This window comes from Callospermophilus lateralis, chromosome 11, assembly GCF_048772815.1.
Source record: "Callospermophilus lateralis isolate mCalLat2 chromosome 11, mCalLat2.hap1, whole genome shotgun sequence".
Lineage (NCBI taxonomy): Eukaryota > Metazoa > Chordata > Mammalia > Rodentia > Sciuridae > Callospermophilus > Callospermophilus lateralis.
The window spans coordinates 118,879,999-118,893,969 of NC_135315.1; positions in this window are offsets into that span (position 1 = coordinate 118,879,999).

Genomic DNA, 13,971 nt, shown 5'->3' on the forward strand with positions numbered 1-13,971 from the left:
ATATAGAAGTAACATACGTTCATTCAAAGTTCAGTTCTTTCATAATCCTGATATCTAGTAAATATTTGTTTTAATATATTTTAGGTTTTTATTGTGCTTTCTGCATAGAGAAAATAAATTTTTATCATATTATTCATAATATATTATAATCTGCTTTTTAACAAATTTGAAAATATATAATAATAACCATTAAGTTTCTTAAAATATTGTTGTTGATTTATTTCTGTTAAAATACAAGGTGTTTCATGAAATAAATTACTAGACTATTTTTAAAATCAATCTTTTAATGTTTGACTGGATAATTACATGGTTTAACCATTATAAGGGCATAGTGTACATTCTTACACATACAAATGAATGCATATTAGAGAATCAATTTACTTTTAAGCAGGAACTAAGAATTTAAAATAGAAAAGTATATCTTATTATATATTTATGAGAGAAAAATTATTGTATCATAGATACTACTTTACATACTTAAGAAAATATAAAATCGACATGCCTCGTGTACATGATATTTTTGTATTTTTATCTCAGAAACAGATTTTCAATAAAAGATAGAGAAAAATGTCTCAAACATTTTTTAAAAAAATAAAATTGGCTCATTAAAACTATTTACTGGCTTAATTTCTGAACTACACAATGTGTAAGGGCTATTTTTTCTTTAATTATTATCACAATTTAGCAAAACAACATGGGAAGAAGGGAGACTTGGTTTCTGGCTCACTGCAGGGGTACACTGCAACTCAGGTTAGGAGGCCCCCTGGTCTGTGAACAAGTTCCCTGCCAGTCACCACCTCACAGCTTTTGCAAAGCTCTACTTGCTTGTACCTATAAAGTGAGAAGCTGGCATTGCCTTTTTAGCCTTTGTCTTCTATTAAAAAAAAATTAGCCAATTAAACATTTTGAAGCCAGACTCCGGAAGTTGCTTATACAGAAAGAGTGTAAAACAAAATATTTCACCGAAGGAAGCCTCTTTCCAGTCTATGTACTCACATGTGTGAGACCTTGATAACACAGAATTCCTATGGCTTCAGTATCTTCAATGCTAAGAAATCTGAAAGGCATATTCTGTTCTAGTTGTCTTGAAAAGACTGGTTAATTTTTTTCTCCTGCTTTGTTCTCTGTTGCCTTTGGAAATTTCTTAGTACAGATGATAAAGAATGGCTGCTTTTGCCTAAATCTCTTCCAGTGTTAGCACCAGAGGCCACACTCAGCTCTTTCCTTAGTCTGTATATTACCACACACTGGCATTGTCTGATTTACCTACATAATCTGTTAAAACATCAGTTATAGTGTCAGAAACTTTCTCTTACAGCTATATGACCAAGAAAATAAAAATTTCAAAGCTTCATTATTTGTATCATGAAATAGAGGCAGGAAGTTTAAATAACTGACAATTAAATGAATCAAATCCAAAAAAAGATCTTGATTTTTCCCCTTGTAAAATATAGTAAACATGCATACACATGTGTGTATATGTGTGGGGGATATGTGCTGCAAGCATGTAATTAATTTGTTTTCAGGACTTAAATATCTACTTTCCTTTACTGGCATTCATTTCCCCCACTCATCTCCTCTTCCCCACTGCCAAGCACAGCATCACAAACTTTTGATGAATGGCTGCTTAAAGACTGAATAATTCACAAGAATTTGTGAATTAAGTTTTGAATCTCTCTCTCTCTCTCCTTTTTTTTTACCCAAGAAGCATTAAATCAGTTGTTTGTTATAATAGTTAATAGAAATCAAGAAGAAATAGAACTGCGGCCTTACTTTCAGCTAGTTATTTGGCTAAGAAATGATTTCACTTAGTGTATTTCTCATGCGATTTTAATATTTTTCCTTCTACAAGGCCTCAAACTCAATGGAGGAGAATAAAAATTATTATGTGTGTCATATTTAATTGCATTTGCATATTGCTAAACATAGATACACCCCACTCTCCTTAAAACATACTTTTAGAAACAGAGTGGTTTTCCATCTGTAGGTTTTTTAGCAAAAAATGTACATAAAATACAAGAATGTTTGTGATTCTGCATGTATTTGAAAGCAGAGTTCTTCAATAAAGCTGATTTTATAAGACTGCACTAAAACACCAGAACAGTGTCAAGTATATCTTATAATAGTAAATGTAAATTGTTTTACCTATAGTAAAAACAAAAAGTGAAAAATGAAAATCTAAAGAAATATCAAAGTAAGAAAACAAGTTTAGAGACAAAATTGTTACTTTTTTCCATTTGAACACTGTTTTCAATGTTATCCAAATTATCCAAACACTATTATAATTTGACAAAATATATAAGTATTGTCAGAATTCCAATAAATGATGATGTTAAGTACCCCAATTATGATGGGTCAGTATTTATAGATTTCCTTCTCAAAAGAAACAACAATCAGTCATATCCTGGTTTTTTGTATCAAAATTGCATTTATATTTCTCTATTAAACAAAAGATTTTCATCACTTTTGCAGCAGCATAACATTTGAGATAAAGAAGGATTGAGAAGTTTAGAGTTCAGGAAACTATGTCCTTAGATATTTGATAGTACATTCCAATCATTTTCTTCATACAGAACAAAGTAAATTTACTAATGTGAAACATTTAGACCTAGACTGATTTTGGGAAAATTCAGCAAAGGAATATTAACTTTGATTTCTTCTTAAGCTCACAATGTTTGAGTAACACATTACTTAAAATTCAATTGCTAGCCCAGTGTGGTGGCTCATGCCTGTATTTCCAGCCTCTCAGGATGCTGAGGCAAGAGGATCATGAGTTCAAAGCCAGCCTCAACAAAAGCAAAGCACTAAACAACTCAGTGAGACCCTGTTTCTAAATAATATACAAAAAATAGGACTGGGGATATGGCTCAGTAGTGGAGTGCCCTTTAATCCAATCCTGGATACCCCCTCCACAAAAAAAATGAATTGCTTTTTAATCTTCATTTTATATGTGAGGAAAACAGCCATAGACTGTTAATTGATTACATATTGCATAGCCTATACTGTTCCACCAGGTATAAGAAATTGAGCCCCTTTGAGCCTCAGCCCAAATTCTTTTCTCTGCCCAAATTTAAAGAAAATCTTGATTTCCTCATCCTTCTTATAGCAGAAAACACAGGGGCCCTTGAGTGACTTGGAAAATGATGCAAGCACAATCACAATTAACAAATTTTATCTCATTTTCTATGGTTTCATTTTCATAGGGAATACTACTTTACAAAACTCATCAGCAGACTAAAGAAGGATCAAAAGTCAATCTCTGGATTAAGTCATCTCTGTGTGGATGTGGCCAAAGCAGCTGAATTTATCTCTGTGAGTTAGTACAAGCAAATCAATATTCCATGGTTACAGTTTCTATTTTTACTTAATTCTCCTTACTAAATGTACCTTATTAATTATTTGGAAACAAGAGGATGGATGTGTGGCTGGGTCAAATAAGAACGTTTAAGAAAGGGAGGAAGGAAGAAAGGTAGGAAGGAAGGAATGGAAGACAGAGAGGGGTTGTGGAAACTAGGAAAGATTTCTATTCCTTTTTAAATCGATGGCTACTAATATGAGTTCTATTGAAATTTTTCTAAATCTGAAATGACAAATTTAAAAGTCTATGAAAGTTATGTCAAATTGATATAACACATACAGAGTACAATTTCTTTGACTTTAGAAAATTAAAATCATAGTTAATTTCTCATAATTTATTTCAATAAATAAGAATGATCCCAAAGATTAATTCAGTTAAGGAATAAAAAATGAATACCACTTTTTTTTAAAGATTTGTTTAAAATATGGACACAATGTCTTTACTTGATTTATTTTATTTATTTATATGTGGTGTTGAGGATCAAACCTAGTGCCTCATGTGTGTGAGGCAAGTGCTGTACTGCTGAGCTATAACCCCAACCCCGTGTGCATACCACTTTTAAATGACAACATTGATAATGTTAGCAATGCCACAGATGTGTTTAATTATAGAAAATCAATGGTTAATAAACAGCTGGGTATAGTAAAGATATTGGCAAGGCTCAGAGTGATGTGGCTGTCAATCACAGTACTGAGCTGTCTCGGTGTGTATGATTCTTCCTGGAATGAAACAAAGTGCCCCTTGAGGAATCCTTAAGCTTTGGAGTGGATAGTGATTTCTAGGATAGCAATGGGAATAAGTAGAAGCTTTTAATTTTGTCACTTTACTCAATTTTCTCAATCACATGGGGTTACTTATTTAGAACAAAGATTAATTTGGATTATAAAAAATCCACTTTGCTTTTCCAGTCTGATTTTATTCACTCAAGCATCAAAAGACATAATTTCTTCCTGTTACCAAACATCATAATATATGTTAAAAATGTTTATTTTTGCTCAAATTCATGCAATTAAATATTAATGTATATACAATGTTTGTGTCAGAATAAATTGATCTATAATGGTAAAACTTTTGGAAAATAATGGAAAGTAGTTGGCAAGGATTTGATCTATGATGCCTTTGATCCTTGAACCTAATGTCACCTGATTTGGATTTAGAAAAAGCAAAATCATGTTATCCATCTTTGGTTGCACCCGCACAAAATCTGCTTTATTTATTAACTTAATCAGTTTTCTAAAATGATAATTAAGATATTTCGGGTACCCTTGATCTACAAATGTGGTATAATAGAGTAACAAAAAAAACCTGCGATACTGCACAGGTCTTGTTCTTGATAAAAGGGTTATGTAGATAAATTTTTCCAATCCCTGTTTCTTCCTCTCTGCTGTGCTACCTACAGTAACAGCATTTCCTGCATCTTGTCCTTGTCCCTATCTTTTAGACATTAACATCTGTTAGCAGATACCTCATTTGCACTGCACTACAAATGACTCAGAACAGGTTTGATCATTGCCTTTCAAGTTAATTGTGAAATTTCAAGCATGGATGGATCATTTTAATGGGTAATTGCAAGAACTATTTAGTCTAAGCTATAGTTGAGGGTTGAAGATAGGATTCGGGAATTACATTAATAGGAACTCAGCAAAAAGTGTCCACAATAAATGGAAAATTGAAGGGAATGAGAAGAAAGAACATAAGCAGGTCCAGAATTGCATAATGAATTTAAAAATGATTATATAAGAGAAGAATGGAGCAAATCCAGCCACATCCCCTTATGAAGATACACATACCTAGAGACATATTATTTGTGTATCTTCTCTTTTGATAAATAGTGCTAGTTACATTTAGTGATACAAACTGAACCTAACAGTCTTGAATTCTCAGTAAAATAATGTAAAGTTAGCATTTTTGAGCTATTCAACTTCTTAGAAATAGGAATTCCAAATATTTTTGTCATCTTGACATTTTTTATAAAACTTAGAGTTGAATGTCACCATGACCCTAAGATTATCTTAAAGTGATGCTGTATGTTTTCTTATCTACTGTCATAAAAACATAGAAGCAAGTGTGATATTTAGAATTATTTATATGACCTTTCTTTACCATTGGTTTTGAATCCCCCAGGGAGTTTAAAGTAAAGAATTCCTAAGAGGAGTGTACCAACTGAATTTCATCCTTAAACACATAGTTATCCACGAGTAAAAATTTTCTCTCTGTTGTTTATTATAGTTAGAGAATGATTTTTTTTTCAATTCTTTATACCATAGACTAAGAATTCAAGATTTTTTTCTCTATTCAATTATTCACTTAAAAAAAACTACAGCTGATAAGAAACTGGAGCCTGATTCCACCACCCTAGAGAGATTCAGGTCCAGCCAAAGTGGTTAGGTATGACCAGTCCTCATATTGGTAGACATGTTTCCTGTAAATAATTGTGCATGAGGGTACAGATAAAAAGATCACCCATATCCAGGAGACAATAGAGCATGGGAGCACCACTCAGAGATCACCTCAATAAAATCTGTTTGTTTGTTATAAACTGAGTGGCAGGATAACTATGAACCAGTCTGAACACCTTCACTTGTCAATCTTGAATTGGAGAATAAATAAAAGGTACATTGGCTCCCTTGACTTGACATAGTGTGTGGTTTTCATGTTGAACTTTGAATGAAATTCCAATAACACCACCATGAGGTCTGAGTGCACAATCAAAATAGCTCATTGGGTGACGATCAACTATAACAAAACCATATCAGATTTATACATAAAGCCAACAGTGGACATTATTCTTAAATGGGTTAATACAATTGTTTCCTCTAAGATCTGGAACAAGAGAATTATGCCCACTTTTACATGGTTTAAGAGTAAAAACAAGAAAAATTAGGTAGGAAAGTAAAATAAACAGCATTTATATTGAAAAGGATAAAAAATCACATTATCCTTGTTTGCAGATGATATAGTTCTATATGTAGAGGAGCCTAAAGTCTGACCCTAAATCTGTTAGAATTGACAAAACAATTCAGTAAAGGTACAAGCTCTAGAAATCAACATATTTTTATACACCAAATAAAAAATGTTTCAGTAAAGCAAATCAAAGTGCAATCCCAGCACACACACATACACACACAAAAACACAGTGAACACATAGTAAAAGACCTCTATAAGAAAAATGATAACATATTGAGGAAAAAAAAAATAAAGACCACAGCAAAATTTGGAACAATATTCCATGTTCTTAGAGTGGAAGAATCTATATTATTCAAATGCTCCTACACATCATTTCCACAATTGGTGGAAATGTAAAATACTATAGCCATTATTGAAAACAGTAAGTAACTTCCTCAAATATTCAACAGCAATCACACGATCTAGGGGCTGGGGATGTGGCTCAAGCCATAGAGTGCTCGCCTGGCATGCATGTGGCCCGGGTTCGATCCTCAGCACCACATACAAAAAAAAAAAAAAAAAAAAAGATGTTGTGCCCACCGATACCTAAAAAATAAATATAAAAAAATTCTCTCTCTCTCTCTGCCTCGCTCTCTCTCTCTCTCTCTCTCTGCCTCTCTCTATCTTTAAAAAAAAATCACACGATACACTAAGCTCAATACTGGATATTTACACAAAGGTAATGCAATTATTATATCAAAGAGATACCTCCACACCTATGTTTATTACAGCATTACTCAAGACTGATAAATCTAATATCAATGAATGAATCCATAAATGAATGAAAGGATTAAGAAATTATAGTATGTATTCACAACAAAATATTATTTTTATAATATTATAAAAAATAATAACATTCTTTCATTGGCATCAGTATGGATAAAACTGAAGGATGTATTTACATAAAGAAAATCAGCCATGGGAAAATTGCTGCCTGTTTTCATTCATTTATGGAATCTACAAAAAATGATCTCATGGAATAAGAGCAGCATAATGTTCACTAGAGAGAAGAGTAGTGGGGAAAGTGAATGAAAACAAGATAAAGAGGCTTCAGAATATAGTTAGGAGAAATTAGTTCTGGTGTTGGATAACTTAGTAACAATAGTCTACAAAAATCTGTGATATATTTAAAAATAACTATAGAAAGTATGGTTTCCAAAATATAGAAATGATTAATGTTTGAGAAAAATAAAAATGCTTAGTATCCTGATTTGATTATTACACATTGTGCATATATATATCAAACTGTCACATTGTATTCCATGAATATGTATATATTATCTGCCAATAAAATATATATTATAAAAACTTCTTTGAAAGAAGTTTGGGTCAAGACTGATTTTGAGAAGAAATCTTCTTCTAATCACCACATCAAATATAGTCTGACAAGATCTGTTTTACATTATTTTTTAAAGTGGTTGAAGAAGGGATTGCTAAACAATGTTAGTAATTTTGTCATTGGAGAACTCTATTAAACATGTAGTATTCACCCGAATATTTTAATTTCTTTTTTTTATTATGTGTTTTTAATTTAACCTATACTCATTATTTTTTTTAATTTGCACAGTCTGATAAGGTAACCACAAGTCATGTATTGCTATTGATTATTTAAAACATTCGTAGCGTGAATTGAGATGTGCTAAAAATGTCAGTTTTGCACACTGGATTTCAAATATGGTTCAAAACTTTAAAATAGCTCATTGATAGTTTTTGTATTGATTGAATATCGAAGTGACAGTCTTGATTTATTGGGCTAAATAAGATACATAATTAATTTTTAAAAGTTCCCCAAGCCATATTTCTCTTATTTTCTTAAATAGGTGGGGGTGGTAATTATTCATACCCCTGTTTTCCTGTGATCTCAGGTAAATATTCTTCTGCAGGAAAAGCTCATATATCAACTCAACATGTACACACTTGCCAGATGATGTCCTAAGATGATAGAGTGATTTGACAAAGCATGAATGTGAAATGAGGCTGTAGAAAAGAGAGATATACCCATAAAAATCAACCTTCATTTAAAATAAGAGAATATATAAAGGTTAGGTCAGAGTATGTGGATCATATGCAGCTGCTTCCTCCTCATTTTTCCTGGGACCAACCCTTTAGGCTCTGATCATAAATTCACGAACATTCTCTATACTTTGTTGAATAATTTAATTTAAGTATCACTTTGTATCTGGCACTCTTGGTTTGACGTGAATTTTTCATTTACATAATCACATTCTGCCCACTTGAATATTCCCAACACAGTTGCACTTTTATATAATATACTTGTTCACCATATGTCTTCAATTTTGGTCAAGAGATGCTTCATATTTTCTAACACTTTGCATAGCAATTATACCACCCTAAAAGTCATTTTTGTTAATACACATCTTGCTTGTGTATTGTCAATAAGACACTTTAGGCTTTTACTGGCTGAAAGATGGCCTTTCTTTGGAAGCTCTGCAGCCACAAAAGATAACTTTCCTACACAGTCATCAATTATAATTTGAAACTTAACACACACGTCTACACACATACGTGCTATAATTGATATGAAGGAACTGCTGAAATAAATGACCTTGCACATGCAAACATAAACTACAGTAGTTTCTGTCTTGATTTCATATATTTCAATTACAGAAGTTATCTTAAAATTATAATGAGATGTATAAGTAATTTAATACCACTCATAATTTGTAAAAAAATTTCCGAGGCAATCCCTTATGAGATTAAAATATAAAATATTTATTTATTTTGAAACTATTTTAGATTATCAGGCAGATTAAACCTCACTCCTTTTTTTTACCTTCTGGCAATGTGAAAAGTACAATTAAATGTGTATGGTAAATAAAAAAAAAATTAAAGGCCTTGACTAGACCAAATACTTTGCTTGAGTTTTCTTCAAATACACAGATATCAGAAATTTTTATATGTCTGGGAGGCTTTCCCTCAGGTCAAACTAGTTTAGTACATTCATATTTGTATATACACACACATTCAATGAAAATCAACAGTTTTGCCTATTCTTATAACACATTACAAGATACATGGTCAGTTGTTTTATGGTTAAATTTTTATGAGAGTCACCAAACTAAATGTAATATATCAAATTTGAAACATCAAGAGATTTTTACAACTTTTTCTTATTCTTCAAATTAGCATTTTGTAAAATTGGTTGATTTTATGGTTTAGCATGGTCCTTTTGATGAATACTTAATTGCAAAGAAAAGTGATTTGTGATGGGCATGGCAACAAACACTTGTAATTCTAGCTATGTTGGAAACTGAATCAGGAGGATCCCAAGTTGGAGTGTAGTAAGGGCAATCCCAAGTTGCAGGGCAGTAAGGGGCCCTCTCTCAAAATAAAAATATAAACATATGGGGATATATACAGAATTCCTGGGCTTAATCCCTAGTATAAATAAATAAATAAATAAATAAGGTTGAAAATCCTTTTTTAAAGTGATATTATGTAGATCTCCAAACCCAGTAGAGCATAATAAAATATTTATCAAAATAATCAAATTTTCTACTAATAATACTAGAGAATCATGTCAGTTTGTAAGTCAAAGGAAAGTTTTAGTAAAAACCTGAATTTGATTGCCCACTGAGGACCTTCCTGGCTTTAGGACTTTATGTAAGTCCTGTATTATTTTACAGCCAAGTCTTTCAAGGCATTTATTTCTGTTAAAGGAGTGATTTAATTAAAACTTTTCAATTCACACTGTGTGAAAATATATATGCAAAGTCATTAGCACAGCCCATGGCACAGGATAGTCTGTCAATAGAGCATAGTTATTATCATTTTAATATCAGTTTAAACTATAACCAAAGAAGATATCACAATAGAACTGTTATGGTTTGGGTGTGAGATGTCCCCTAAAAGTTCATGTGTGAGAGAATGGAAGAAGCTTTAAAGGAGAAATGATGGTGTTATGAGTGCATAACCCAATCAGTGAATTAATCCCATGGTGAGATTAACTGAGTGGTAACTGAAGGCAAGTAAGTTACAGCTGGAGGAGGCAGGTCATTGGGAGTGTGCCTTTGGGGTATATGTTTTATTTAATATATATGGAGAGTGGAAACTCTCTGTTGCCTAAGCACCATGTGAGCCACTTTCTTCCACCACACTGTTCTGCCTCCCCTTGGGCCCTGAGAAATGGAACAGGCTGTCTGTGGTCTGAGACCTCTGCAATCATGAACCCTCAAATAAACTTTTCCTCCTCTATTCTTGTCAGGTCTTTTAGTCACAGCACTGTGAACTCTGAGTAAAACAGATATACTCTCTCATTCTCTCTGCTTTTTCCACTTACTTTATTATAGTATTCCCAAAGACTGTGTACAGGTGCTTATTTTAATAATCTTCCACTACTTTCTGCCTTCCAAGTGGCTTTTTTCCTGAGGGGAGGAGAAGTTCTCAGTCTGAACAAACAAATATTAGCAAACTTAACTGCATTGCTGTTATATTTTCAGCACTAGCTTTTTTATTATTTAATATTTATTATGTGTAGTGCTACAGATGCCTTTTAAGAGTACTTCAATCAAAGAAAAGACATGTGTACAGATATATGGATACCAATTTCTGATAAAAATATTATTTTTCTTTTTTATATCAAGTGGTGAATGATGATTTTACAAACTTTAGTTAGAAACATAGCAAAAAGTAAAATATATAAATAATTTTTATGACCCTACCATCCAGAGTAAATTACTGCTAATATTTTATGCTATATTTCTGGATTTTTGATGTTATCACTTTCTTAAATGTAGTTTTCTATGTATTTTAGCCTTGTTTTAGTTGAATGCCATTTCTTAGAGGTAAGTACTTTTGTTGAGCAAAGTAAACTTTGCTAACAATGTATAAGCATAGATTTCAAAAATAAAGATATGGTTGAGACACTTGAGGCATCAGAAGATGAACAGATATTATATAAATGTACACACAAAGAACAGACAGCTGTGTGCCGGGTTTCTGTTCTCACAACTAAAAGGCTCAGGAGTCACTCCAGGAAAACTGGGTTGACTGGGCTGTGCAAAATAACCACACAAGAGACACAAATACTTTTTTCTTTGGGGTCGCTGTGACGGCTCCTCTGATCTTAAGGGTCTGCAGGAAGAGAGAGAGAGGAAGCATGTGTGACCCCTTTTATTTAGGAGAAGCTATTCAAATGAGGCAAGGGGTCAGGTTTCAAGGGGCTGAGTCTATCTTAATGATGTCCACTGTCAGAAGGTTGACTGACATCTAGGTATGCCACACCCAAGGGCACAGTAAGAGAAGGGGACACACACAAGGTATTTCCATGGAACATTCTATCCTAAACAGGGCAAGGGGTAATATTACAAAGAAACAGGTGAGCATAGCTCTACCCATGGGGTTGTAGGAAGTCATGCCTGGGCACAAAGACACAGTCACTTGAACCTTAGAATAGCAGGGCAATCTAGCAGCATGGGTGCCTGATGCCATATCGCCCAGCAGGGGAGTTAATTCATCACGTGCTAGGTTGGTCTCCCAGAGTTGTGCAAAAATAACAAAAAATCGAAGTTCTGAATCTGTTTCTCTTCCTTCTTCACCCCTCCATGATGCTATTAATTGAGCACAGGACCTCATGCATGCTAGTAAAATGTTTTACCTGAATCTTGATTAATTGATTTTCCCTTTACAACTGTTAAGAAAGAGAGAGAGAGACAGAAAAAGAGGGAGGAGTAGAAGAACTCTGTGTCGGGGAGATATCTCAAAATTAAAAACTGCATTACAGTGTTAAACAATGTGCCCAAAGATCTGGATCCTTGTGTCTTCAGACTGTTTGCCTTCAAATCCATCCATAGATCTCTGGGAGGCACTCTGGGATGACTTGCAAGTACTTGTCAGTTAAACTCCCTCCCCAGATTTAACCAATTGGAGATGTTAGAGAGATCTTTAGAGCAGGAAGGAAAAGCTTACATGTTTCATCTCCTTCAGCATCAGATAAGTTGGCTTCTGTAGCAGCTGGCTGGAGTTCCCACAGAGAGGTCTGCTTGATTTCAGTGCCCACTGTGTAATAAGTCAGGGCTTTAGAATAAGCAAATCCCCTTCTGTGCTGTCTGTAAACAGCAGGAGTCAAATTTTGCTAGGCCTTCATACTCTACCTAATTGGCTTCTCAGCTTTTCTTCTCCCCATACTAGCAGTTCCCTGCCATGAATTCTATTTCAAATGCTCAGAATGATCTTTCTCTCCTGATTGGTGTGCAATTGATACTGTGTGCAATTGAAGTGTTATTCTATAGGCTATTTCTACATGATATAAACATATATCATTTTCTAATGATATGAAATTTTATCTTCAGTATTAATTCAGGGCAAATACTCTCTCCCCTTTGGATATGCCTTCAGAGCTCTGTGCAATTTGTTAAACACATAAAATGTAGCTTACTACAGAAAACAGTCACAAATGATTAGATTCCAAAAGAAAAGGATTATAAAGGTGATATCTTCAAATGTTAACTGCTTTGCTTACTGTATAGAGGATATAAAGACATCAAGTAACTACTGCCTTAATAAAAACTGCACCCTAAATTTTTGTATTTAATAATAAAGTACATGGTTCTTTATTTTTTATTTTATTTTTTTTAAGCTGTTGCTCTCCTTTGGGAAATAATAGTACTATAGTTTTAATTTTGTTATCAGTTAACATATGCATAATCTTTCAATTTGAAGGCACATTGTATAAAATAATTCTTTACTATCTATTGATAGATACAAGATAAAATCCAGAATATTATTAAATTTTATACCATCTCTTTCCAAAAGAGAAAAATCAAGTAAGTTTACAAATAGTTTCATATTTAAGAATGAGAAATGAAATGATTCCCTGACACCACAGCACAGTGGATATGAAAACAAAGAGGTGAAGTTTTCGAAGCATTACTTATTTGCTATAGTGAATGCACATCTCCAGAGAACAATTTTGAGGCTAACAATCCAGGAACAAAGAGGTTTAAAGTTTACATCTTGGTTTCAGTCAGTAAATCCCAGGATAATCTATATTGTTTTTTAACCACCAGGATAAACACTCTTTTATTTACATAGATGCTATTTGATAGTATTCAAACACTATCAAATCTTAATGCTCTTGATGATATTGACAACATCACTTTCACCTATCTCTGAGGACTGTCTTTTGTAAGCTGACTTTGGAGTGCTATGCATTTTAACCACAAGATCACATTGTCTGTTTCCACAATGCTTATCTTTATGACATACAGCTTTGTTTCTTGCATGGTTTAAATTCATCTTAGAAATTTTAATTTATTCTTAATGTTTTCAGAACATTAACATAGTTACAAACACATAGTTTTTTTCTCAGCTTCAAAAATGGATATGATAATAAGATGAGAGTCTGCATTGTAAGATGAGTGGCTAAAAAGGCCCTATTGTCATCAACTGCTTCATGGCACCAATTTTTTATTGGTTAAGTATCTTTGTATCTTGCATTCATGAAAAAGTTAAGTTATATGTGTTGGTTGTAATAATATTATGATGATATATGTTTGCCTTTGATTGTTTGACCAATGGTACATGAGGAAAATTTGATTTTGTGACTGTTTGCTTTTCATCAATATTGTAACCTTGGTTTGTCACCAAAATAAGTAAATTTGGAGCCTTTATGTATTGTTTATTCTCGCATTGTACTCCTAAATCTA